At 48.3% G+C, this 26,170-nt stretch overlaps 1 protein-coding gene and 1 pseudogene across 1 annotated transcript in view; one reads left to right on the forward strand and one right to left on the reverse strand.

The window, feature by feature from the left end:
• The window catches only part of LOC126548573 (uncharacterized), a 243,978-nt gene that overhangs the window by 47,602 nt on the left and 170,206 nt on the right, over positions 1-26,170 (reverse strand). The gene's annotated exons all lie outside the window — the stretch shown is intronic.
• LOC126520971 (U2 spliceosomal RNA) lies at positions 5,254-5,393 on the forward strand (annotated as a pseudogene).

The raw sequence follows: 26,170 nt of genomic DNA on the forward strand, positions 1-26,170 counted from the left end.
AGCCAAGCTATAACATCTCCAGCATACCATTTAAAGCGTGTTATCTCTCTCTCTCTTTCTCTCTCTCTCTCTCTCTCTCCGTCTCGATCTGTCTTGCAACGAGCGCATCACGCATGTCTGCACACGTCGCGTCAGGTACGTGGAAAAATTGAGGCTTGTGCTCGGGCGAGAAGCTTGTCATTTTAGGTTGGGTCATCAACGCCGCGCGCTACTAAAGGTCGCTGTAGATGGGCGGTCAACAAATGATGCATCTGTGGAATTCAATAGAAAAGAAAGCCAAGTTACAGCACATAATGAGGTATGCATGAATGAACAGCGCACAGCGCGCACATTATATATATATATATATATATATATATATATATATATATATATATATATATATATATATATATATATATATATAAAGGCAATGGAAAGGCACGGAGGTTAACCAGAGATTATTTCCGATTGGGTACCCTGTACTAGGGCAAGGGGATGCGATAAGTGAGAGAGAGAAGGATAATTTTTTTTTTTAAAGTTGCGAGAGAAACCTACACACACACTCGCACGTACACACGAACAGTTTCTGTGGGCCCTGTCACGCAGCCCGCAAAGGCGTTCCTAGTGTTACGTAATGCCACCGTACAATTCTACGCCACAAAGTGTACAGTCACAATTTGTCAGAAAGTCCCGTGTCTTATAAGTACCGCAGCAGCGCCTTCATAGCGGATCGCGCTGATGCTCGCGTAAGCCAGTTTCCAAGGATCTTGTTTTCTGTCATGGGACGCTTCTCCAGTTTATCTAGGGTGGCTAAGAGGACTGCTCGTTGCAGGTTGAAACGAGAGCACTGACAAAGAAGGTGCTCGATTGTTTCATTGCACCAACAGAAGTAACAAAGTAGGCTGCTGGCCATTCCGATAAGAAAAGAGTACGCATTTGAAAATGCTACCCCAAGCCATAGACGGACTAGAAGGGTGCAGTCACGTCGTGGAAGCTCGGGCGGAATACGGAGCTGCAAATTACGGCCCAGGGTATGAAGGCGTGCACTTCTGAACTCGGATGAATTCTATTGAGCTGATGTCAGGTCACGCGCAAGTGCGGAAAGTTTTTTCGCTGCGTCGGCTCTCGAAAGACGAATGGCAACGCAGGTGACGCCGTCATGGGCAGATCGGGCAGCTGCGTCCGCACGATCAGTGCCGTGTATGCTACAGTAACTAGGCAACCACTGATATATTGCGTCGTGTCCTTTGTCAACTATGCGATGGTGGACTTCTCTTACCTCTGCGACGAGCTACTCATGGGATCCATGGCGCAGTGCTGAGAGCACACTCTGTAGGGCTGTCTTCGAATCACAGAAGACTGACCATGCATGGGGTGGTTCCTACTGAATGAAATGAAGAGCCGCACGCAGGGCTACCAGTTCAGCAGCTGTCGTTGATGATACATGTGAATGTGACGTCTTTAGCTGTATTTGTATGTGACTGAGCCATCGATGTAAACGTTACGCGGCCACTGTACATCTCATGTAAGAGTTCTAATGTGGCCTGCTTCAGGGCAAATGACGGCATGTTAGCTTTCTTCATGATTCCTGGGATGGTGAGGCGTATTTCAGGGCTGTGCAGGCACCATAAAGGTGAGGATGGGTGAGAACAGCTGTAAAGGTCTCGTAGTCAACGTTGAGAAGCGTGATTGGCCTCCATTCTTCTGGACGAACTGATGATGCATCGTGCTTAAGTATCAGCACAATACGACCGTCGCGAGAACTAGATGGGAATTCAAAGTTATCAAATCAGCGGCTGATAACAGACACGCAAGTGGCACCAATATCTTCCTAGAACGTTAGTTAAAACTCAACGGGTAACCCGTCCGGCCCTGGGGCCGAGCCACGTTTCAGGGAAGATAATGCTGCCTTCACTTCATCAGCTGATGGTCGTGCACAAAGACGGTCAGCTACCTCAGGTGGAGCCTGAGGCAGCCCACTAAGCATTGTACGAAATCCACGAGAGCCAGGATCTAGTTGCATAGTTGTACACGCCATGTTTTCAAATGCGTTACAAAAAGCGAATAATCACGCGTGGGAGGCGACGTAACAGAAAGTGCTCTCCGGGCCACAGAACCGCATACATTGGGCTGTCTGAAAAGCGACTTTCTTGCAAACCGCAGAACTTCAGGGTGTGCACACGGATTACGTCTGCATCGCCAAGCAGCTACTGACAAAGACGACGCTGCGATGAGGCGTTGGAAATGCCTACGTAGCTCACGCTGCCATTACCGCATCAGCGGAGTCAGTTGATTGACCCGAGGGGCAATACGGAGCTTCGTGGCAGTATGCGCCAGTTCTGACGTGCGTCGTCTGAGTGCACGACCTTCAACTGAACAATGCAGACGCCACTGTACCTTGAGCGCGTCCCATGACTCTCGGTCAGATCTAGAAACAGAGGCGCGCAAGACGCTTGACAAACAAGAGCGCGAGTGCGCGTCGTGTAGAACGCGGACGTCGAGGCGCCAAGGTTTTGATGATGAAGAAGCAGGGAAGCAAACTTCAAGCATAACTGGCCTGTGATCGCAAATATAAACAGGGGATGAAGCTAAAGTTATCACATTGGGAGACATACTGAGCTAAATTGCTTGGCACATAGGTGCGGTCTAACCTGCTTGACGACGCGCCGCGTCGCCACGTCCAGGCAAATAAAGAACCGTGAAAAAGTCTATATGTATCCAGCAACGAAAAGTGCTTGGACGAGGCGACGCAACTCCCGTACGTTCCAATCAGGGCGACCCCAGTCCGGACCTTGCACATCAGCTCGTGTGTCTAAGACGCAGTTAAAATCCCCAACAGGCACCCCGTGACGACCGTCCACGAAATACACGTCCAGGTCACGAAAAAAATCATTGGACTTAATGGCCTGAGCGGGTCCATATATGCACAATATGCGTAACCTAAATGAAGGTAGTACACAATCAAATGCCAATACCCGCCCTGTCCTATAATAAAAGACATGATGATTTCGCAAGAGTGCTCTGTTGAAAATAATAATACCAACTCCACTAGAGCGTATGTCGCGAAGGCGACAAAAAAAAAAAAAAAGAAAGCCAGTCTAGGTTAAAAGTGCGTTTGAAAGTAAGAACATGTCCAATGGTGAAAAAATTTGTTTCTTGCAAACACAGTATGCCACAATCTTTTGCGCGGGCCACGCTGATAATTTCGGCTTGTTTTACAGGACTTCGGAGCCCTTGTGCGCTGAATGAAATAATGTTCAGGGTGTCAGCCATATTTAATTTAAAGCATCACCAAACCGACCTGGTCGTGTTGTTCAAGTCGGCGCCCCGGGAACAAGTCCGGGGGACGTGAGTACACATGTCACTTCTTCGACCCTCTCGAAGAAGGCCGAGCTTTTTCGGGCCGCTGGAACTCGGCACGACGATCCGCGCCGCCGTCCGAGCCAGAGGCTGACGCATGCGCACGCTTTACGTCTCGTGGGACTGCCATCTCTACGTCGAGTCCATCCAGGCTTGGTGAGAGTTCAACGCTGCTATCTACTCTGAGGCTGAAGCTATTTTCTGATGAGGATGATGTCGGTAGCGGTGGGGCGGTGGGATTGATTCCATCGCCGCCGCCAACTTCGGCAGCCGGGGGCTCATTCAGATGTAACGGATGGAGCGTTGTAGGCGATGCAATTGAGGCGGATGAAGCCACAGCAAGTTTCGCAGGTGTATCGACTGTAGTAATCGCAGGGTCAGGTGTTTTATCTGTGTTTAAAACCTCGCTGCGATCAGGAGGACTAATGGTAGCAGCCGAAGTAGAGGCGCTGTCGGCCACAGCATGCATGTCGTTCGCTGCTTGGAAAGCCAGCGAACATGGCGTGTTGTGATTGCCCGAGCTGCATGCCTCTTCTTTTTCATTTGTCGACGCTGGTTGATGCGGTGTCATGGCAAATAATTTGGTTACGGCGTCACGCGCAGTCGCAACCGCAGCTGACTCCGGCGGTAATGGGGGAGAGGCTCCAGCAGCAGCGTCCGAGTATGAATGCCGCACAGGGCACGCGACCGTAGGGTGACCATCCCCGCAACGCCGACAAGGAGGGTCACATCCGTCGCTTTCGCGGTCATGGATACCACAACGGCCACAGAACGCTGCGGAGCACTGTGCACGGTAGTGGTCGCTGGAGCCGCACCGACGACACACGCGTTGCAAGCCGCGGTAGTCAAACGTCACACGATGACCAGAGACTCGCAGGTAATTGGGGACCGGAGTTGCGGTACTCATTTCCACACGAAGGAAGCGTGTGCCCGTGAGCACACCACGTGGTCCGCTCATAAGACCAACGTTGACAGACAGAACCTCGCCGTATGGTGATAGCGTCTGGACGAGGACTTCGTTCGGAACGCAGGACCGCAGAAAGAGGCAGGTTACGTTGGTGACCTGCGGGCCGACGGGAACGACAGGACAACGCTCGCCACCGATGACAAGGCAGCCAGCATCGACGATTAGTCATGGAGGCGAACTATTGAGGCTGTCGCGTCAACGACGGTCTCCGGACCATTCCCCGTAGCGGTGTTTAGAGAAAGTTTATTTCGACAAGAGACGATACGAACACTGAGTCATAATCACGGCACAATTCCACCGGGACGATAACATGTAAGAAACGAAACACAGCACGCTTTCAACGTAATGTCCGAGTCCTCACGCACCAACATATAAACACGTATGCCCACGGAAAGGCATAACAGCGTACAATTAGCCAAATTTACGAAAGGCCGAATTTTAATGCGCAACGCTGCTTCCAAGCCATAAGAAGGAACCCCCTCGCATGCTCTGAGTAATATTTTATATTTCGATCCACGTTTTCTTTAGCGGTTCGACAATTGTTAAGCTTAAGTTGAATTCCTAACAAGTTAAACAGTAAGCATGTTTCTTTTTACCTAATTATGACTGCGCTCTTGTTGGAGACAACATACGTAAAATAGTAGGATAATATTGTGAACAGGTGTTTCGTTTCCGAAAAGCAGAGACACCCACATCTTCTTCCGATTTCTTTTCCGTAATGGTTATCCTTCGAAACCGGTTCACTTTCCGCTGGAATAGCATATATCACCTTGTATGTTTTTTCCTTGTTTTCGCAACGTTTCGTCGGCACTAAGGTAGAGCCTGTACATACCCTGACCCTATCGCTGTTGCCAACGTTGCCGGGCGTATCCGCACAAGCCATTCAGACTTCGATAGGCCCACCTAACACGTATTTATTCTAGTGGTGCATAATAAAGATTATTATTATTATTATTATTATTATTATTATTATTATTATTATTATTATTATTATTATTATTATCAGCAGACTGCTTGAAGCCTGCTTCACCTCCGCCGCGGGTCGACCCGTTATTGCACTACCTCCGGGATCGGCCCACATTTCTGCCCACGGACACCCCAAAGCATCGGGGGTAGAAGTATACAGTTTCGCTGCAAAAAAAAAAAAAAGGAGAAACCGAGTAGGCGCGAAAATCGGGTCCCGCCTCTGCCGCTACCCTCCCTTTTGGTTCTATGGTTCCTGCTGCAGGCAGGCTGCGGTGCCTCGATCAAAGCCTACTTTTCTTTCTTTCTTTTCTTCCCCGTCTCTCTGCATATTCTCGCCCGACGCTGAGCGTTAACGAAATAAGGGAAGCAACAACAAACAAGAAGCCGAATTCCAAAAAGAAAGGAAGGAAGAAAGAAAGGAAGGAAAAAACAAAGAAACAAAGAAAGAAAGAAAGAAAGAAAGAAAGAAAGAAAGCAGCACAAAATAAAAGAAAAGAACACCGTTCTCAATGATGCAACCACCGAAGTTTCTTTTTCCTCACCAAGCAGGGAGGCGTGCGGTGAAAGACACCGCTTAGCGCCGTCGGAGAGACTCTTCTCTCGCTAAACGCAGGCTATATATGCGACGACTGCATTCTCCGGAGGGGCGATTTTCTCGTCGTTAGCGGCGCCGCCGCTGCGAAAACGACAAACAAAGAAATATACGTATAAACGCGAACGGAGCGGGAAAACACGCTTACACAGCGAGCGAGAAGGCGGGATAAGAATACATATTGCTTGTTAAGTCTCCGAGCTCTCGGGCTACCACTGTAGCAGCTCCCCGCTACATCGCCTGCCCGGGGCTTTTAAGTGCACACCGCGTTGGCGGTGCTTAACATGACTCCAGCTGCTGAGAAAGGCCCCCCTCCCCCTCCACTCCCCCCCCCCCCCCCGCCCTCCATCTCAGAAACAGCAGCGCGCTGTACGCGTTCCCGAGAATCGTGGGAGTAAAAGAGGAAAGCCAGAGAGACTTTTGTTCTCCATTTGAGACGAGTGGTGTGCGCGGAGCGTAAAAGAGCTCTCAATCGTTTCGCCGAGAGAGGTACCTACACGAACTCGATGCGGGGGGAAGAACGAACCCGAGAGATTGCCGCGAACGAGCAAAGTGGGCCTCGACGGGCGAGCTTTTCGAACCATTATACGGCGTTCGCTGATGTGTGAGCGGTTTCATGCTTTCTGCTAAGTTTATAAACTGGCGGACGGCCGTGACGAGGTTAAAGAAAGAAAGGAAACTTCAATAAAGAGGTGCTCTTAGGCGTGCTGTTTCGACCCAAGAGGAAGATTAAGCACGAATTCATGCGCACAATGTGATAGAGACCACCGTTTACATGTCGTCACAAATGACGCCCCGTTTTCAGTACCAAAACGATTCGCTTAAGTGCTACACCGCCTGTCCCAGCTAACGCTAGCCAAGCTGTTCAACAACAACAACAACAACAACAACAACAAAAAGGATTGGAAAAGAAAAAAACACGCTTCAAGATACAGATATGAAACTTACAGTGTTCGAACATCGGAGGTCGGACCTGAAATCCTTAAGGTATAATGTTAAGATTGTAGCTTGAACTATTTGTTTTGGTTTTTTCATTGAAGAGCTTGGCCAACGTTAGTTGGGAAACCCAACATAACGCCACACCTCTTCTACGAGGAATCTGTTTCGAATTCTCACGGCCGTCCAAGTTTCTGAATATTGCTATAGCGTGCAGACGGAGGCGAACGGTGAGCAACATTCTCGGGCTATTCTATTTGCTTTGCGTCAGAGATATCCTGGTGAAATTCTTCTGCCGACGCCGGCTGTGGTGCGCGTTCTTCAGTCGCATTAGGCGCATATACTGGACAGCTAGTGTCAATTGCGACTCCTGTTCCAAATATAGCGAAAAAATGTGCGGCAGAAAGATGATGATGATGATAATAATAATAATAATAATAATAATAATAATAATAATAATAATAAAGGAAGACACATTCAAATATGCAGAGAATGGCGCACGTCCTTTGTCTAGGCATTCGTTTTCTTTTTTTTGTTTTCACTGTGGCATAACAGGCGCTGGAATGCAAGTACGTTCGTGAATCAGGCGCCCGCCAAAGAACCCCACGTGGTCAAAATCAACCCGAAGTTCTCTACTACGGCGTGCTTCACAATCATATCGCGCTTCTGGCACGTGAAACCGTAGTATTTACTTCTTTTAAATTAATGCGTCGTAAGAATGTGAGAACGAAACAACAGCGACAATCTGTCATGTTTGCGGTTGCGCGCAGCCGGTTTCGCGTGTCGGTCGCGACAAGAGCGGCAAGTCAAACAAGCAGAAACGTCCACGATTGCCCTGGAATTAAGTGCCAGCGCTACGTGCTAGTATCTGCGTCCGGGTGTTCCCCGGCTTCACGGTGAAGCACGCAACGCAACAACGTGTCAGCCGAAAGTTACAGACGAACACGGCACCCCCACGAGAAATACGCCACCCCCCCCCCCCCCCCCCAAAAAAAAAAGAGCGAGAGAGAGAGAGAGAATCAGGAAAGGAGGAGCAAGATCTAATGATTGCCGCACAGGCGCCCTGTCGCGTCACGACTGGACGCCGCACCGCGCACACACATGTATCGCATGGTTGCAGTAAAGCCCCTCCATACACGTTTAAGCGGCGGTGGCGCGTAGATGCAGGGGCTTTAGGTTGCAGCACCGCTACAGTATATTCTTCAAGGCGCATTGGCACAGAGACACCGCTAAAGCCCGCACGCACGCACGCACGCATCATACGTACACACACACAGCCGTACTGTACGGTAAACTAGTCGGAAACCACGTGGTGCGGGTTGCGTACACGTCTCTCGGGAAACGCGCACGCGGAGTTTCCCACGGCGCGAGTGAGCAAACATGTAGATATGTACGACCCGGCGAGAATCGACCGACCCAACGTTGTCGTGATGATCGACGGTGTACGTATACTGGGAACGGTAATAGAAGAATGCTTGAGAAACTCGCGAATGCAGAGGTGGAGGCCAGATCACCTATCGCGACGTCTGAGATTCACGGAGGCGCGGGAACACTACCCTAACGTCACTAGTTACCGGAAACGGCATTGTTTACTGGCATAGGTCGGATCACTGCGCGTCGTGCTCCTTCAGTCGTCTGACAGCATAATGACGTTTGGTAGGTTGCATGCTTCGTTTGGTATTCCCGAATTGAGACTATAAGAGACTGACCCGCTATATCTACACGTTTGCGAAAGAAACAGCGTGGAAGAACGACAAAATTGAAAGCAGCAACGGAGAAGCGATAGCGATTCACTTACGAGACAAACTTATTCATCCACACATTTTACGTCTATATATATGCTCCAGCAGAAATAAATCACCCTCCCAGAGATATTAACTTTTCCTGTCCTGTCTGCAATCAGTCCAAGACTTAATATGTGTCTGCAAATTTTTCTAGCCTCATCGCAATGATTACTTCCAACGCCCTAGGCGCACGTTATTCCCTAGGCGCACGTTATGTTTTACCTATGGTTGACCGGCGGTTCTCTGCTCTAGCCGCAATACGTGACCTACGCAAATCACAATTGTTCTCGCGTAGAATATAAATTCCGTGTAGTATACTTGCGACCTCTCGCATTTAGCTATAATCCATGTCTTTCTATCTGTTGCCGATAATTTTGTCCTAACCTTTAAGAACTGTGTGGGCATGTGACCAATATCTCATGTATAATATTACGTATACCACTCTCTTGGCATATATGCCTATAGCGCATATATTCCTAGACATATTCGTAAGACACCGAGATTTTATTTCCAAGTAATGATTACTCGTCATACGACGTATTCGAACGCGACGTTGCTTAAACGCCATGTAACGTTTATGTTTGAGTCTCGTAGAACGCATAACGTTACAAATATAGCATTTCTCATTCCATAATTCCACGGGGCTGGCAATGAATTCGCCTCTGTACCACCTGCCACCCCATATTTTATTGCAATATCAATTATGTGCACACTCCAGGCCGTCGCCGTCATGTTCTGCGTACATCTATGGTTATTTGTTATTCCCGGTTGTCACATATAGGCAAACAGAGAAAAAAAATTATAAAGAGAGGATGCTCGATCGGACAAATCTGGCCTGAAGAAGTGCCTCATGATCACGTGAGAGCCTATAGTCTTCCACATAGCCGTTAGATGGCGCGAGTGATAAATTCTTTTTTACTGAGTTGACACACAATCTTACACTATTAAAAATTTTGATCCTAATCAGACTACACCCTTTTGCTTATGTAACAAGTTGAATAGTTGTGACTGCACTACGTTCTTGTGGCTTTTTAATGCACGACATAAAGGCAAGCCTTGCCCAGCCGCAAGCCATTTACATTTCAGTGCGCTTCGGTAGAGCGTAGCCTCGTGCGAACTTGAATACATCGTGGCTTCGCGCTAACTTCAGTCCCTGGTGCGGAAGAAACCTTTCCTGCTTTCATATCGGCATCGTTCTTCCGTCTTTAACGAAAGGCTAAATTTTTTCGTTTACCTTTCCTTGTACTTCAAACGCTGCGCGCGCTGCGAAAGCTTCAGTGAAATTAGACATAGCTGGCTTTGCGTCCTTAGGTCAACAGCTTAGAAAATTCTAAAGGGGCCATTGTTTTTTTTCTCAGGCAAACACTATGTTATATTTGGGAGGAGCGTTGTTCTCAGTTCTCAGAACGCGCGCCAGTTCTGCGTCCCTCGCGTTCTCAACAAAAGAAGTGGATTATCTTCTTGGCTAACGCTTATCCTTCTTTTTCTGTTCTTTATGTCACATTCAATGATGTCATTATATGCTGCTTCAGCAAATAAAGCATTTGGTTGCTAGTCAGCGCTCTGTCCTGTGCACTTTACTCGGTCGTCCTGTGTCGCGCTGTTCCTGTTTTTATTCTGAACGTTGTTCCGTTTGCTCAAGAGTCAAAGGGTGGTCAAAGAGTGCCAGCGGTACGCGCCCGCCGTCGCTCGTCGCGTTCACGACCGCGAAGGACGCCGGCGAGGTGTTGCGTATTGTATTGGATTTCGTGTCCCGTGCCGGAAGTGGCCGGCGGTCCGTGGCACGGCGTGTTGCGCGCTGTGGCTGCATCTAAGTTACAGTCATAGCGCACAATTAATTACTAGTTAATTAATCGATTAATTATACGCTGATGCGACGTACACGGGTGGCGCCAGCAAATAGTTCTGCCACCATTTAAAGCTTTAACACGCTGCATAAGGCCTGAGGCCATGGCATCGCTCAGCCGCCGCTGCGCTACACGTGAACAGCGGCGCTAGTGAATTTACATAAGTTTGAGATTTTGGGAGTAGTGACACTGTGTTGCACTTTTTTTTTAATACTGTCAAAAAACTAAAGATAAGAGGCATCGGCTATGAATGATATATTTCACGACCTGCGTTTATGGATGCGTTTCTAAAACACGCCAAAGAACAAATTAATCAAGAACCTAATTCCAGCTTGAGCAACCTTAGTGGTTGAGTAGTATAGCATTTGCCCTGCTCAAACGGATGATCTAATTGTCTATGCTTGCTTGATTCAACTTTAACTTTCTGTTATTGCCATTTGACTGCGCGCTATAGGGGCCCGCGCGAGCCACTGAGTCCAATTATTTTTTTCGTGACGTGTATTTCCTGGACGGTTGTCACGTGGTTCTTGTTGTAGAATTTAATTGCGCCTGAGACAGGCGAGCAGATGTGCAAGGCCCGGGCTGGGGTCGCCCTGATAGGAAGGCACGGAGAGTTGCGTCGCCTCGTCCAGCACGTTTCGTTGCTGGATACATATCGACTTTTTCATGGTTCTTCATTTGTCTGCACGTGCCGACGCGACACGTCGTGAAGCAGGTTAGACCATGCCTATGTGCCAATCAATTTAGCTCAGTATGTCTCCCAATCTCATGTAATAACTTTACCTTTATCTCCTGTTTATATTTCCGATAACCGATTAGCTATACTCGAAATGTGCTTCCCTGCGTCTTCATCAGCAAAACCTTGGCGCCTCGACATCCGCATTCTACAAGACGCGCATTCGCGCTCTTGTTTATCAAGAGTCTTGCGAGCCTCTGTTTCTAGTTCTGACCCAGAGTCATGGGACGCGCTCAGGGTGCAGTGGCGTCTGCATTGTTAAGTTGAAGGTCGTGCACTCAGACGACGCACGTCAGAACTGGCGGATACTGCCACGAAACTTCGTATTGCCCTTCGGGTCAATCAACTGACTCCGCTGATGCGGTAATGGCAGCGTGAGCTACGTAGGCATTTCCAACACCTCATCGCAGCGTCCTCTTTGCCAGCCGCTGCTTGGCGATGCAGACGTAATCCGTGTGCACACCCTGAAGTTCTGCGCTTTCCAAGAAACTCGCTTTTTAGACAGCCTAATGCCTGTGGTTTTGTGGCCCCTAGAGCACTTCCTCTTGTGTCGCCTACTACGCGTGATTACTCGCTCTTTGTATCGCATTTTCAAAACATGGCGCGTACGAATACGCGAATGAGTCATGATAACGTCGATATGCTTAGTGATCTGCCTCAGGTTCCACCTGAAATCCCAGAACGTCTTTGCGCACGACCATCAGCTGACAAGGCAAAAGCAGCATTATCTTCCATGAAGCGTGGCTCGGCCCCAGGACCGGATGGGTTGCCCGTAGAGTTTTATCTAACATTCTGGGAAGACATTGGTGCCACTTTCGTATCTCTTATCAGCCGCTGCTTTGAGAACTTTGAATTCCCGTCTTGTTTTCGCGACGGTCGTATTGTGCTGATACCTAAGCACGATCCATCATCAGTTCGTCCAGAAGAATGGAGGCCAATCACGCTTCTCAAAGTTGACTACAATACCTTCACAGCTGTTCTCGCCGAACGCTTGGGAAGCCTGATGCCTTCATTATAGGACACCATTAGGCATGCTCAGTCCCTGGCAGAGAGATACACAGTCTTTCGTTCGTTACGCGTGACATAATGACATACACGCTGACCAGGTCAGCACGTGTTCTCTTAGTTTCCCTAGATCAAGAAAAGTCATTCGATCGCCTTGAACATGGCTACATATTTAATGTACTCACCTCGTTCGGCTATTCATCAAATTTTGTTGAACTTATTAGGACTGCCAATTCAAACATCCGATGCACATTGTTTCTTGATGGTCGTGAAAGTGCAGCATTTCCCGTTACTCGTGGTGTTCGTCAAGGGTGCCCTCTATCGCCAGTGCAATTTGTGCTCAGCCTTGAGCCATTTCTGCGCTCAGTACTGAGAGACCCTCACGTGTCTGGTCTCCCATTGCCTGGTAGCGGTGTTTTGAATGTGGTAGCCTTCGCCGATGACACCCCATTGTATTTCAGGAATGAAGATAGCTTATCCCGTTGCCTTCGAATTTTCACTGAGTACGGGAATATTTCAGGTGCTGCGCTAAATTTTTCAAAATGTCGTTATTTGTTCATTGGTTCACCACAGACACGCCTAAATCCTATTTTCCGACTTCGAAAGAGCGACTCTATTCGTATTTTAGGCATTGATTACACCTATTATGGCATATCAGACTCTGTGTGACTCTGAATTCTTGAAGATGTAAGGCGAGATATTCAAGATGTTGAAGGGTATGATTTACCCCTATTAGAAAGAAGGTACTTAGCACAGTCTGTATATTGCGGCCGAGTGTGGTACGTTTGTCATGTTGTACAGTCACCATTATGGGTTACTAGGTCCTTGCAGTCCGTTCTCGGTGCCTTCTTCTGGTCGGGCCCTACAGAACTGGTCTGTCGCGCAGCGCTTGGGCAACCACGCTCTCGCGGTGGGTTCGCGTTCCCATCCGTGTCTGTCCGCTGCCGGCTGCTTGCTCTTCGATTTCTGATCAATCTGTAACAGCGTGATCCGTGTACTGCACGTGAACTCGCCTGCTATTTCCATGGCACAAAAATTCGCTACCGGGCGCTTACTTAAGTCGCAGACCACAAGTGTTAAACGCACCCGTATTTTACTCTACGGCCGTGGTATTTTATCGTCACATACAACAGGTATGTCCTGATGTAGACGTTCTCGAAAACCGTGTTGTAGATATTATGCCAGCCTTACTGCTTCCTCTAGTTCCCCCTGCGCGCCTCGCACGTTCCAATAATGTGTCGTGGGATGCAATAACGGTGTCATTTCTGCCAGGCCACCTACGCGACTTCATGTGGCGTCTAGTATGGCAAGTGCTTCCAACTCATAACAGACTGGAGCGGTGGGGCACAGTCTTATCTTCGCTGTGTCCCATTTGCCCCCTTCAAAAATCTATCAAACATCTACTGCTGCAATGCGTCGTTGCCAGGGTATTTTGGAGGGCCGTGCATACTGGTTTCCGTGGCGTTGGAATTAACCACTTTATCACATCTGGTCGCAGCGCACGTGGCCGCATTGCGCGACATTTAATTGCTGCCGGGGCATTTTTTCTACGGCGTAACCGGTGCGAGGCAGTTGCCGCGGGACGTCGTCGCCGCGCTCTGCTTCCACTTCTGGAGAGGCTCCACTTTGAGCTACTCTCGTTTCTGTCAGAGGAGTTGTTCTTCTTTGGGGAAGAAGAGTTCCTTCGAAAGAGGTCATGCCGTTTCCTGTCGGTGTCTGATAGACGCGTGCGGCTTAATTTTCGACCAGCCTGGTTCTTGTAGCCAGGGCATCAGAGGTGTTCACTGAATGTGCAAAGAATGTAGGTGCCTGTGACTTCTCTGTGTGCGTGATCTCGTATATCTGATCATTTTTGTATACACCCATCTCATAGCAGCAATTCAAAATAATGTAAAATGTCTCCGTCGACTGTGTGTTGCGTGGGTATATGTGGCTATGTGTTAGTGAGTGAGGACTCGGACACTACTTTGAGAACGTGCCGAGTATACAGTGCTTCGTACTTTGTCTATGTGATCGTCCTAGTGGAATTGTGCCGTGATTGTGACTCAGTGTTCGTATCGTCTCTTCTTGAATAAACTTTTTCTAAACACTGTATTTGTATGTGCCCCGGGTGTCTTTCATAAATTTGAGGCTGACAATAATGCTTTTGCGTGGACGCTGTAATGATGCTTTGTGGTTGTGTGTGGGAAAACCAGTGTCAAGCAGGCACCCTTTATTATTTCATTTGCCAATCTGTTTTGTTTACATCAAGTATGATGTATTACATGTGCTATACCTTATATTGTACTTTACGTTCACACCACAGTTGTAAGCGTGCCTACGGGTGAATAAATTTCCTTGTCAACTTCGTTATATAAACAGTGTCTCTGTCACATCATCATTGTACATAACCATTGTGTACACTGTAATATTGGCCTCATTTCATACATTTGACAATTAGTTTATGTTTAACTGTGCTTTTCCGTGAGTCTGTGTTGTTATATGTTAGTGAGTGAGGATTCGGACACTACTTTGAGAACGTGCCGTGTATACAATCCTTCGTTTCTTGTATATGTTAGTGTACTGGTGGAATTGTGCCGTGATTGTGACTCAGTGCTCGCATCGTCTCTTGTTTAAATAAACTTTTTCTAAAGATACACATCCGCCAACGCTGTGGAGGCTAGAGAGATTTCTTGCAGTGGTTTCGGTTGCACTTGGATGTAGTTCGATGTCTTTTGACCACGAATGTGCGCAACTGTTCTTGTATAGGCTCAGGATTGAATGAAACAAGTTTTAATCCTTAAAAACAAACACACTGTGGTATACGGCTACCGAATGCGTTGATTTAGATCATTTTTATTTTTGTTGTTCTTTTCAGGTTGCTTATTCGCTACCCGTCGCGAGGAGCCTCAGGTGCATGCACGCGCGAGCGAACGCTGCATGTTGGCGCGTAGGGAAGCATGGACGGAACGCGCGGACTGTTAACTTTTCTTGACAGAACTTGCGCGGCTTCCACAGCTCATAGCACCACTAAGAAATTACGTGAAGTGTCTCTGTGACATCATCATTGTACACAACCGTTGCGTACACTGTATATATTGAACTACATGTTATGCATGTGACAATTAGTTTATGCCTAACTGTGCACTTCCGTTGATCCACGTAGATATATGTTAATGAGTGAGGGTTCGGACACTAGTTTGGAAACCTGCTCTGTGTGCAATGCTCCGTTTTTTTTTTTTGTATCTATATTATCGTCCTGGTGGAATTGCGCCGTGATTGTGACTCAGTGTTCGTAAGGTATCTTGTTGAAATAAACTTTTTCTGAACACAGTGCATTGTGCAAATCGAAGCTTTCGGGCAGTGTGTGACTGCCTACTACAGAGAAGACATTTTAGAGAGAGGACACGCCCATTGAACCGAGCGGTTCTATGGGAGTCTGAGCGGTCCTAACAAATTAATTAATAATTAGCAGGTAATTAGTATGTTGAAGTTAATTACGTGCATGGGAATCTTCCGGCCTGACCCTCGGCCTTTGCTGGGAAGACAGCGGTTCGGGAAGTCAACCCGGCCACTTGGGAAATTGCACCCATGTCAGCGGCCAATTGGAAATAGATATATTTAAGGGTTGCTTTAACTGTCCGCACAAATTTAATTTCTGTTCAAAGAATTAGCGCTACTAATTAGCAGTTGGCTTGGGAGAGTACAACTCATTGGAGATCATCAGTTAAGCGAGGCTACTTATATGAAAGCCTGTTCGGTAAACGGGGCGCGACTGTTTCCCTTATTTCGCGTTTTGACTGGAGAAATTGGCACAGTGAAAAAAAATTTATCTGCGAGAATTGTGATAACAAACGCTAGCGATTGTCTATATTTCGTTACGTATGATATTTGTGTGTGACTGCAGGTGCATAAAGAGTGCAGGATGTCGTAGGTATACGAATGCAACTGCAAATTACGGGTTCCTTTGGATTTCTCTTTTCGTTTACCATGGAGAATGAAGTCGTTGTGTGATTGTAGTACCTTTACTTGTTGCCCCTTTTTTTATGCCTGGCAACAAGTGATGTTGCTCTGATTACTCTGTATTGTATAGCTTCCTTGTCAGTGCGTTATATTTGTCGGCGTTCATTAACATGCTTGTAAACTGGAAGGCATGGCGTCACTTCGAATTTATTGTTACGCTTAGTGCCGTGCAATAAACGTTTCTTCATTAATGAGGTGTCTCTTATATGTGGCTCCACAAGAAGTTGAACTCACCGCAGAACCGCTAAGTATTACGTTGCCTGTAACGGTACTGGTAAGTGCAATTAAACATTCTAATTAATAAAACGTTTGCCCTTAAAAGCATGCAGTGCACTAGCTGAGAACGACATATGAAAATAGACGCCCTAAGAAATGCACAAAAGCATAAGAATTACGTGCACCCGGATGCCCGACCCCGCGAGCAGCGCATTCGCTCAGCATTCAGACTACCCGCTCATATCGGTGTCCAGGAAACCGAAACAGGAAGTGAATGTTTAGTCTTCCGTCTAGCCGCTTGGTGGGCCACAGGCCGCTGGGTTCTATGGGAGTGTCCTCTCTCTAAAAAGTCTTCTCTACGGTAGGCAGCCACGCACTGACCGGAAGCTTCGATTTGCACAATGCACTGTGTTCAGAGAAAAAGTTTATTTAAACGAGAGACGATACGAACAGAGTCACAATCACGGCACAATTCCACCAAGATGATAACGTATACAAAAAAAGAGAACAAAGTGTAGCACACACGGCACGTTTTCAAAGTAGTGTCCGAGTCCTCACTCACTAATATATAACCACATAGACTCACGGGAAGGCACAGTTACACATAAATTAATTGTCAAATGATGTTCCATATATACAGTGTACACAATGGTTATGTACAATGATGATGTGACTGAGACACCTTACACAATTTTGAAGCTATGTACATGAGATGTGTATATACAAAAATGATCATGTATACGAGAGCACACACACACAGAAATCACGGGCACCTACATTCTATGTGCTTTAAATGAATGCTTCTGATGATCTGGCTACAAGAACCAGGCTGGCCGAAAATTGAGCCATACGCGCCCATCAGTCACCGACAGGAAACGACATGACCACTGTCGAAGGAACTCTTCTTCCCCAAAGAAGAACAACTCCTCTGACAGAAACGACAGTAGCTCAGAGTAAGTGGAAACAGAGCGCGGCGGCGATGTCCCGCGGCAACTGCCTCGCGCCGGTTACGCCACAGACAAAATGCCTCCGCAGCAATTCAAAGTCGCGCAAAGAGGCCACGTGAGCAGCGACCAGATGTAATAAAGCGGTAAACTCCAAGGCCACCGAAGAATATCAGTCAACGCTGTGGGAGCTGCGCAAGAAGTTCTGTCGAGAAAACTTATCACTCCGCGCGTTCCGTCCATGCTTCCCTGCGTGCCAACATGGTTCGCTCGCGCGTGCATGCATCCGAGGCTCCTCGCGACGGGTTGGAAATAAACAACCCGAAAAGAACAACAAAAATAAAAATGACCTAAAACAACGCATTCGGTAGCCGTATACCACAGTGTGTTTATTTCTAAGGATTAAAAGTTGTTTCATTCAATACTGAGCCTATACCAGAACAGTTGCACGCATTTGCGGTCAAAATAAATCGAACTATATCCAAGTACAACGAAAGCCACTGCGATAAGTCTCTCTAGCCTCCACAGCGTTGACTGCTAAGTGTGGAGCGGAGTATACAAAATTGTGTGATTAGAAAAAACTTACATCAAGACAAGAGACCATGCAGAACACAAGAGACACACAATTCCTATGACCAGGACAATAAAATAGAATCGCGCCGGCGAATCGGGTTAAACTGGTACAGACAAATGTCAAGCACGGTTGAGCAAGGCAAATGCCATACTACTTAACCACCAAAGTTGCTCAATCTGGAATAAGGATATTGATTAATTTCTTCCTTGGCACTTTTCTAGAATCGCAGTCACTGCCGCAAATCATGAGACATATCATTTACAGTGCGTGCCTCTTATGTTAAATCTCTCAAAAGTAAAAAAAAAGTGCAAAACAATATTACTACTCTCAGTTTGAAAGTTGTGTAAATTCACTAACGCCGCTCTTGTAGCGAAGCGGCGTACGAGCGATGCCATTGCCTCAGGCCTTATGCAGCCTGTTAAAGCTTTAAACAATGGCAGAAGTATTTGCTGGCGCCACCCACGTAAGTCGCACACTCGCGTATAGTCACCCTCCCGTATAAATAAAACAGCGTCTGAGGATTTCAAGCGCAACGTGCTGAGCCTTGCTATCGCTGGCAGAGCTTCGTCCTTCTGGCGAAACTGGCGATTTGTTTTCATTTATTTATTTATTTATTCTTCTTTTTTTTTTGCGTGCAAGCGTACCTGTCCAGCTCTTCAAATAGGCGGTGTCTGAAGCCGCGAAGCAAGCGAACGGGGAAGGCACCTGGCGGTGGTGAAAATCGCACGGCGGGAAAGTTCCAAGGAGCGCGAGCACGCGGCAAAGTAATGCCACTTAGAGGAATATGTAGGTAACGCTGAGCGAAGACGGGAAGGACAAACGAGGCGAATGGTGGCGTAGGGCGAAGGTAGGCAGAGGCGCGCCGGGTTGACCTCCTCTAGCAGTTGCTACAGGTATCGTTTGCGACACACACCTACTGGGATAACCTCGTCCTCGTGTGCCGTGCGCTGTGTGCGAATGAAAGCGTGCGACGGTGAGCCGACGATGGCGGCTCAATTTCGTGAGAGTGAGCGCAAGAGAGGAAGCGCGCCGTATTCCGTCGCGCGCATGACACCAGGGGAGGGGAGGGAGGCGGGGCGTCGTACTACGGCCGCGCGTGGTCGCACGGGCTTTACCTTGAAAGCGATCTGCTTTGAGGGAACGGTCTAGGTGAGCCGACGGCTCGTAGCTTTGCGCGCGCAGTGTTCTCACTCCTCAGTTTGCGACGAAGAGTCACTTCACTCGCTGCTGCTGCCGCGATTCCTCACGCCAGCGTTTTGACAGCGAATGTTCGCGGTCATCGAGTGTGAGGTGTTCATGTTTGCATGTTTGCACTGACACCATGCTAGTTAACTTAGTTAGTAAGCGAATGTTTGCAAGGGTGCGTTCTACTCCGGCGGCTGCTGCATATGGCGCTGCCGCGCGAGCCCTGTCTTGACTACGATCTGCGACGCGGACAGTGTAGGCGTCTATGCACACCGAGGGCCGATAGCGTCGTGTGCGCTATAGTACATGGGGCAATTAAATTCTAGGGGGCAAAATAAGCGCCAACAAATAAAAAAACATACAGTGACGTTTCACTTAGTGAATGCGGGTGACGTGCAAGCGTATATGTGCCATAGCACACACGACGCTATCGGCCCTCGGTGCGCCTAAACACCTACACTGTCCGCGTCGCAGATAGCACATGGGGCAATTAAATTCTAGGGGGCGAAATAAGCGCCAACAAATAAAAAAAACATACAGTGACATTTCACTTAGTTAATGCGGGTGACGTGCAAGCGTATATGTGCCATAGCACACACGACGCTATCGGCACTCGGTGCGCCTAAACACCTACACTGTCCGCGTCGCAGATAGCACATGGGGCAATTAAATCCTAGGGGGCAAAATAAGCGCCAACAAATAAAAAAACATACAGTGACGTTTCACTTAGTTAATGCGGGTGACGTGCAAGCGTATATGTGCCATAGCACACACGACGCTATCGGCACTCGGTGCGCCTAAACACCTACACTGTCCGCGTCGCAGATAGCACATGGGGCAATTAAATCCTAGGGGGCAAAATAAGCGCCAACAAATAAAAAACATACAGTGACGTTTCACTTAGTTAATGCGGGTGACGTGCAAGCGTATATGTGCCATAGCACACACGACGCTATCGGCACTCGGTGCGCCTAAACACCTACACTGTCCGCGTCGCAGATAGCACATGGGGCAATTAAATTCTAGGGGGCGAAATAAGCGCCAACAAATAAAAAAAAACATACAGTGACATTTCACTTAGTTAATGCGGGTGACGTGCAAGCGTATATGTGCCATAGCACACACGACGCTATCGGCACTCGGTGCGCCTAAACACCTACACTGTCCGCGTCGCAGATAGCACATGGGGCAATTAAATCCTAGGGGGCAAAATAAGCGCCAACAAATAAAAAAACATACAGTGACGTTTCACTTAGTTAATGCGGGTGACGTGCAAGCGTATATGTGCCATAGCACACACGACGCTATCGGCACTCGGTGCGCCTAAACACCTACACTGTCCGCGTCGCAGATAGCACATGGGGCAATTAAATTCTAGGGGGCGAAATAAGCGCCAACAAATAAAAAAAACATACAGTGACATTTCACTTAGTTAATGCGGGTGACGTGCAAGCGTATATGTGCCATAGCACACACGACGCTATCGGCACTCGGTGCGCCTAAACACCTACACTGTCCGCGTCGCAGATAGCACATGGGGCAATTAAATTCTAGGGGGCGAAATAAGCGCCAACAAATAAAAAAAACATACAGTGACGTTTCACTTAGTTAATGCGGGTGACGTGCAAGCGTATATGTGCCATAGCACACACGACGCTATCGGCACTCGGTGCGCCTAAACACCTACACTGTCCGCGTCGCAGATAGCACATGGGGCAATTAAATCCTAGGGGGCAAAATAAGCGCCAACAAATAAAAAAACATACAGTGACGTTTCACTTAGTGAATGCGGGTGACGTGCAAGCGTATATGTGCCATAGCACACACGACGCTATCGGCCCTCGGTGCGCCTAAACACCTACACTGTCCGCGTCGCAGATAGCACATGGGGCAATTAAATTCTAGGGGGCGAAATAAGCGCCAACAAATAAAAAAAACATACAGTGACATTTCACTTAGTTAATGCGGGTGACGTGCAAGCGTATATGTGCCATAGCACACACGACGCTATCGGCACTCGGTGCGCCTAAACACCTACACTGTCCGCGTCGCAGATAGCACATGGGGCAATTAAATCCTAGGGGGCAAAATAAGCGCCAACAAATAAAAAAACATACAGTGACGTTTCACTTAGTTAATGCGGGTGACGTGCAAGCGTATATGTGCCATAGCACACACGACGCTATCGGCACTCGGTGCGCCTAAACACCTACACTGTCCGCGTCGCAGATAGCACATGGGGCAATTAAATCCTAGGGGGCAAAATAAGCGCCAACAAATAAAAAACATACAGTGACGTTTCACTTAGTTAATGCGGGTGACGTGCAAGCGTATATGTGCCATAGCACACACGACGCTATCGGCACTCGGTGCGCCTAAACACCTACACTGTCCGCGTCGCAGATAGCACATGGGGCAATTAAATTCTAGGGGGCGAAATAAGCGCCAACAAATAAAAAAAAACATACAGTGACATTTCACTTAGTTAATGCGGGTGACGTGCAAGCGTATATGTGCCATAGCACACACGACGCTATCGGCACTCGGTGCGCCTAAACACCTACACTGTCCGCGTCGCAGATAGCACATGGGGCAATTAAATCCTAGGGGGCAAAATAAGCGCCAACAAATAAAAAAACATACAGTGACGTTTCACTTAGTTAATGCGGGTGACGTGCAAGCGTATATGTGCCATAGCACACACGACGCTATCGGCACTCGGTGCGCCTAAACACCTACACTGTCCGCGTCGCAGATAGCACATGGGGCAATTAAATTCTAGGGGGCGAAATAAGCGCCAACAAATAAAAAAAACATACAGTGACGTTCCACTTAGTTAATGCGGGTGACGTGCAAGCGTATATGTGCCATAGCACACACGACGCTATCGGCACTCGGTGCGCCTAAACACCTACACTGTCCGCGTCGCAGATAGCACATGGGGCAATTAAATTCTAGGGGGCGAAATAAGCGCCAACAAATAAAAAAAACATACAGTGACGTTTCACTTAGTTAATGCGGGTGACGTGCAAGCGTATATGTGCCATAGCACACACGACGCTATCGGCACTCGGTGCGCCTAAACACCTACACTGTCCGCGTCGCAGATAGCACATGGGGCAATTAAATCCTAGGGGGCAAAATAAGCGCCAACAAATAAAAAAACATACAGTGACGTTTCACTTAGTTAATGCGGGTGACGTGCAAGCGTATATGTGCCATAGCACACACGACGCTATCGGCACTCGGTGCGCCTAAACACCTACACTGTCCGCGTCGCAGATAGCACATGGGGCAATTAAATCCTAGGGGGCAAAATAAGCGCCAACAAATAAAAAACATACAGTGACGTTTCACTTAGTTAATGCGGGTGACGTGCAAGCGTATATGTGCCATAGCACACACGACGCTATCGGCCCTCGGTGCGCCTAAACACCTACACTGTCCGCGTCGCAGATAGCACATGGGGCAATTAAATTCTAGGGGGCGAAATAAGCGCCAACAAATAAAAAAAACATACAGTGACATTTCACTTAGTTAATGCGGGTGACGTGCAAGCGTATATGTGCCATAGCACACACGACGCTATCGGCACTCGGTGCGCCTAAACACCTACACTGTCCGCGTCGCAGATAGCACATGGGGCAATTAAATCCTAGGGGGCAAAATAAGCGCCAACAAATAAAAAAACATACAGTGACGTTTCACTTAGTTAATGCGGGTGACGTGCAAGCGTATATGTGCCATAGCACACACGACGCTATCGGCACTCGGTGCGCCTAAACACGTACACTGTCCGCGTCGCAGATAGCACATGGGGCAATTAAATTCTAGGGGGCGAAATAAGCGCCAACAAATAAAAAAAACATACAGTGACATTTCACTTAGTTAATGCGGGTGACGTGCAAGCGTATATGTGCCATAGCACACACGACGCTATCGGCACTCGGTGCGCCTAAACACCTACACTGTCCGCGTCGCAGATAGCACATGGGGCAATTAAATTCTAGGGGGCGAAATAAGCGCCAACAAATAAAAAAAACATACAGTGACGTTCCACTTAGTTAATGCGGGTGACGTGCAAGCGTATATGTGCCATAGCACACACGACGCTATCGGCACTCGGTGCGCCTAAACACATACACTGTCCGCGTCGCAGATAGCACATGGGGCAATTAAATCCTAGGGGGCAAAATAAGCGCCAACAAATAAAAAAACATACAGTGACGTTTCACTTAGTTAATGCGGGTGACGTGCAAGCGTATATGTGCCATAGCACACACGACGCTATCGGCCCTCGGTGCGCCTAAACACCTACACTGTCGGCATCGCAGATCGTATTAGCTTACTCCCAGTATTGTATAAAATATTCACCAAGATAATTTCCAATAGAATGAGGGCAACACTCGAATTCAGTCAACCAAGAGAACAGGCTCGCTTCGAGAAGGGATACTCTACAACGGATCACATCCGTGTCATCAATCAGGTAGTCGAGAAATCTGCAGAGTACAGTCAACCTCTCTATGCGACTTTCATAGATTATGAAAAGGCATTTAATTCAGAACAGACACCAGCAGTCATAGAGGCATTACGTAATGAAGGATTACAGGAGGCACACGTGAAAATCTTAGAAAATATCTACAAAGGTTCCACAGCTAGCTTGATTCTCCACAAGAAAAGCAGGAAGGTACCTATAAAGAAAAGGCTCAGACAAGGAGACGCAATCTCTCCAACGCTATTGACTGCGTACTTGGAAGAAATATTCAAGCTATTAAACTGGAAAGGCTTATCTATAGGAGTGAGGATCAATGGCTAATATTTCAGCAACCTTAGGTTTGCAGATGACATTGTCCTGTTCAGCAACACTGGAGTCGAGTTACAACAAATGATTGAGGACCTGAACAGAGAAAGTCTCAGAGTGGGGTTGAAGATTAATATGCAGAAGAAAAAGCTAATGCTCAATAGCCTGGTAAGGGAACAACAGTTCAAGATCGACAATCAGCCTCTAGAGTCTGTGAAGGGGTACGTTTACCTAGGTCAATTACTCACAAGGGACCCTAATGATGAGAAGAAAATTTACAGAAGAATAAAAATGGGTTGGAGTGAATACGGCAGACATTGTCAGCCCCTGACTGGAAGTTTACCACTATTATTGGAAAGAAAGGTGCTACCATATGGAGCAGAAACTTGGAGGTTGGCAAAGGAACTCGAGAACAAGTTAAGAGAGGAAGATAGCGGTGTGGATCAGAGAGCAAGCGGGGATAGCCGATATTCTAATTGACATTAAGAGAGAGAAAAATGGAGCTGGGCAGGGACCAGGTAATGCGTAGGATAGATAACGGGTGGACCATTAGGGTTACAGAATGGGTACCAAGAAAAGGGAAGCGCAGTCGAGGCCGGCAGAAAATTAGGTGGGGCGATGAAATTAGGGAATTCGCAGGCGCAAGCTGGGATCAGCTGGCGCCGGACAGGGGTAATTGGAGATCGCAAGAGGCCTTCCTGCATTAGACATAAGATAGGCTGATAATGATGACCTTGCACCATAAAAGTGGGGCCTTGGTGTGTCCGACTCTCGAGCGCAGCTTCTGAAAGCGTTAAATTTCGACCAGCATCGAAACCAGAATAACTCAGATTGCTAACAAGACATCTTCGAGATCCCGAAGAAAATGGAACGCAACGTGGAAGACGTCTCTGCGAGTAGACGCCACCTCGAGTCGACACGAAAATGCTAAAGAAAGCACACGTAGCAGCAGTATTCGAACATTCTGCATGTGAGAACCTTTGATAAACACAGCGTGTATACATTAGGTGCGTAGGATAGCGTGACTAGATTTTCTTACCCGCAGGCGTCCTTCCCGTTGAACTTACAAGCATTCCGCTCGGCCCAGCCATTTTGTTTGGATAGCAATGCAACCTTCCGACGCTGCCTTCGCGAACGTGTTTCTTCTGCCGGAGTCGTCGGTATTGCAACCAGACTTAAGGTGGCCGCTGTCCGCTTAGTTGTTTATCTTGCCCTCTGCGACGAGTATTGTAACACGTGCCTAAAAGAGTTCGAAGCTCCCACAGCGCCGGCGGCCGAGAAACGCATGCTCCGAAACCTCCGCGGCCCGTCAGTAGGAGACCGCGCGGAGCCGTTATAAACCCGTTTCCTCTCGACAGGCAGCTGTCACCGGGAGCGCCGGCCGAACGTCGTCACCTTTCCAGTCAGTCATGCCGGGCGGCGCTTCCGCGTGGTTTGACTGTCTGGCCGGGGCCCTTTAGCGTGCGTGCGGGCATGCATGCAGCCCGGCGTACCCGTATATAGTATATATAGAGCGAGTGTTAGGTGCGGCTGTTGACCTCTCGCACCTATACTCGCGCACGCACGCAAGCACGCGAAAGCCAACCACGTCTCTCTCTTCTCACTCGCTCCTCCTCGCCACATCCTGTCCCACGCCTCTGGCGACGCGCTCGACACCACACGTTGCGGTAGAATGGAACTTCCTCTTCACACGACGCCGGTCATAGATAAGGACGCGAGCGTTCGCGGGTGCTGAATGTATAAAAACGAGAGAAGCGCTATTCGTGTCGGAGCCCATTAATGTGCCCGAGTCGACGGTGCGCGCCAATAAAAGGGTTGCGCTCGCAAGGCAACTCGGGTTCTTTAAAGCAAGCCTATATACGTATATCAGTAGGCATCAGCATTTGCATGCCGTTCACACTGGAACGCGGCCGCAAGCGGCCGGAACTCGAACCCGCTACCTTGTGCCCGACCGGTCATCGCCCCGTATGGCGTCCGAACCACAGCTGTCGATAAGTGTACACATGTTCCCATGCGAGCAGCGCAGCTCTCTTGTGGTATCTTCGAGTGGCCGCCTCCATGATCCCCCGAACCAGAGTCGGGCGGATCCGGCGTTCCACAAACTCGGAGGTGGAGGACAAGCGCGCAAGCCGAACGTGTCACTCGCTCTCGGAGGAGGAAATGGCAGATGCATAACCACGTGACTACTGCCAACGTCCTATGTTTCGCCCGTCCAAAGCTCTGGGCGCTGCCGGGAAAGCCGGCGGACGCGCCCGTGGGACTAACGTTCGTCG

This window comes from Dermacentor andersoni, chromosome 3 (genome assembly GCF_023375885.2).
Source record: "Dermacentor andersoni chromosome 3, qqDerAnde1_hic_scaffold, whole genome shotgun sequence".
In the NCBI taxonomy this organism is placed as follows: domain Eukaryota; kingdom Metazoa; phylum Arthropoda; class Arachnida; order Ixodida; family Ixodidae; genus Dermacentor; species Dermacentor andersoni.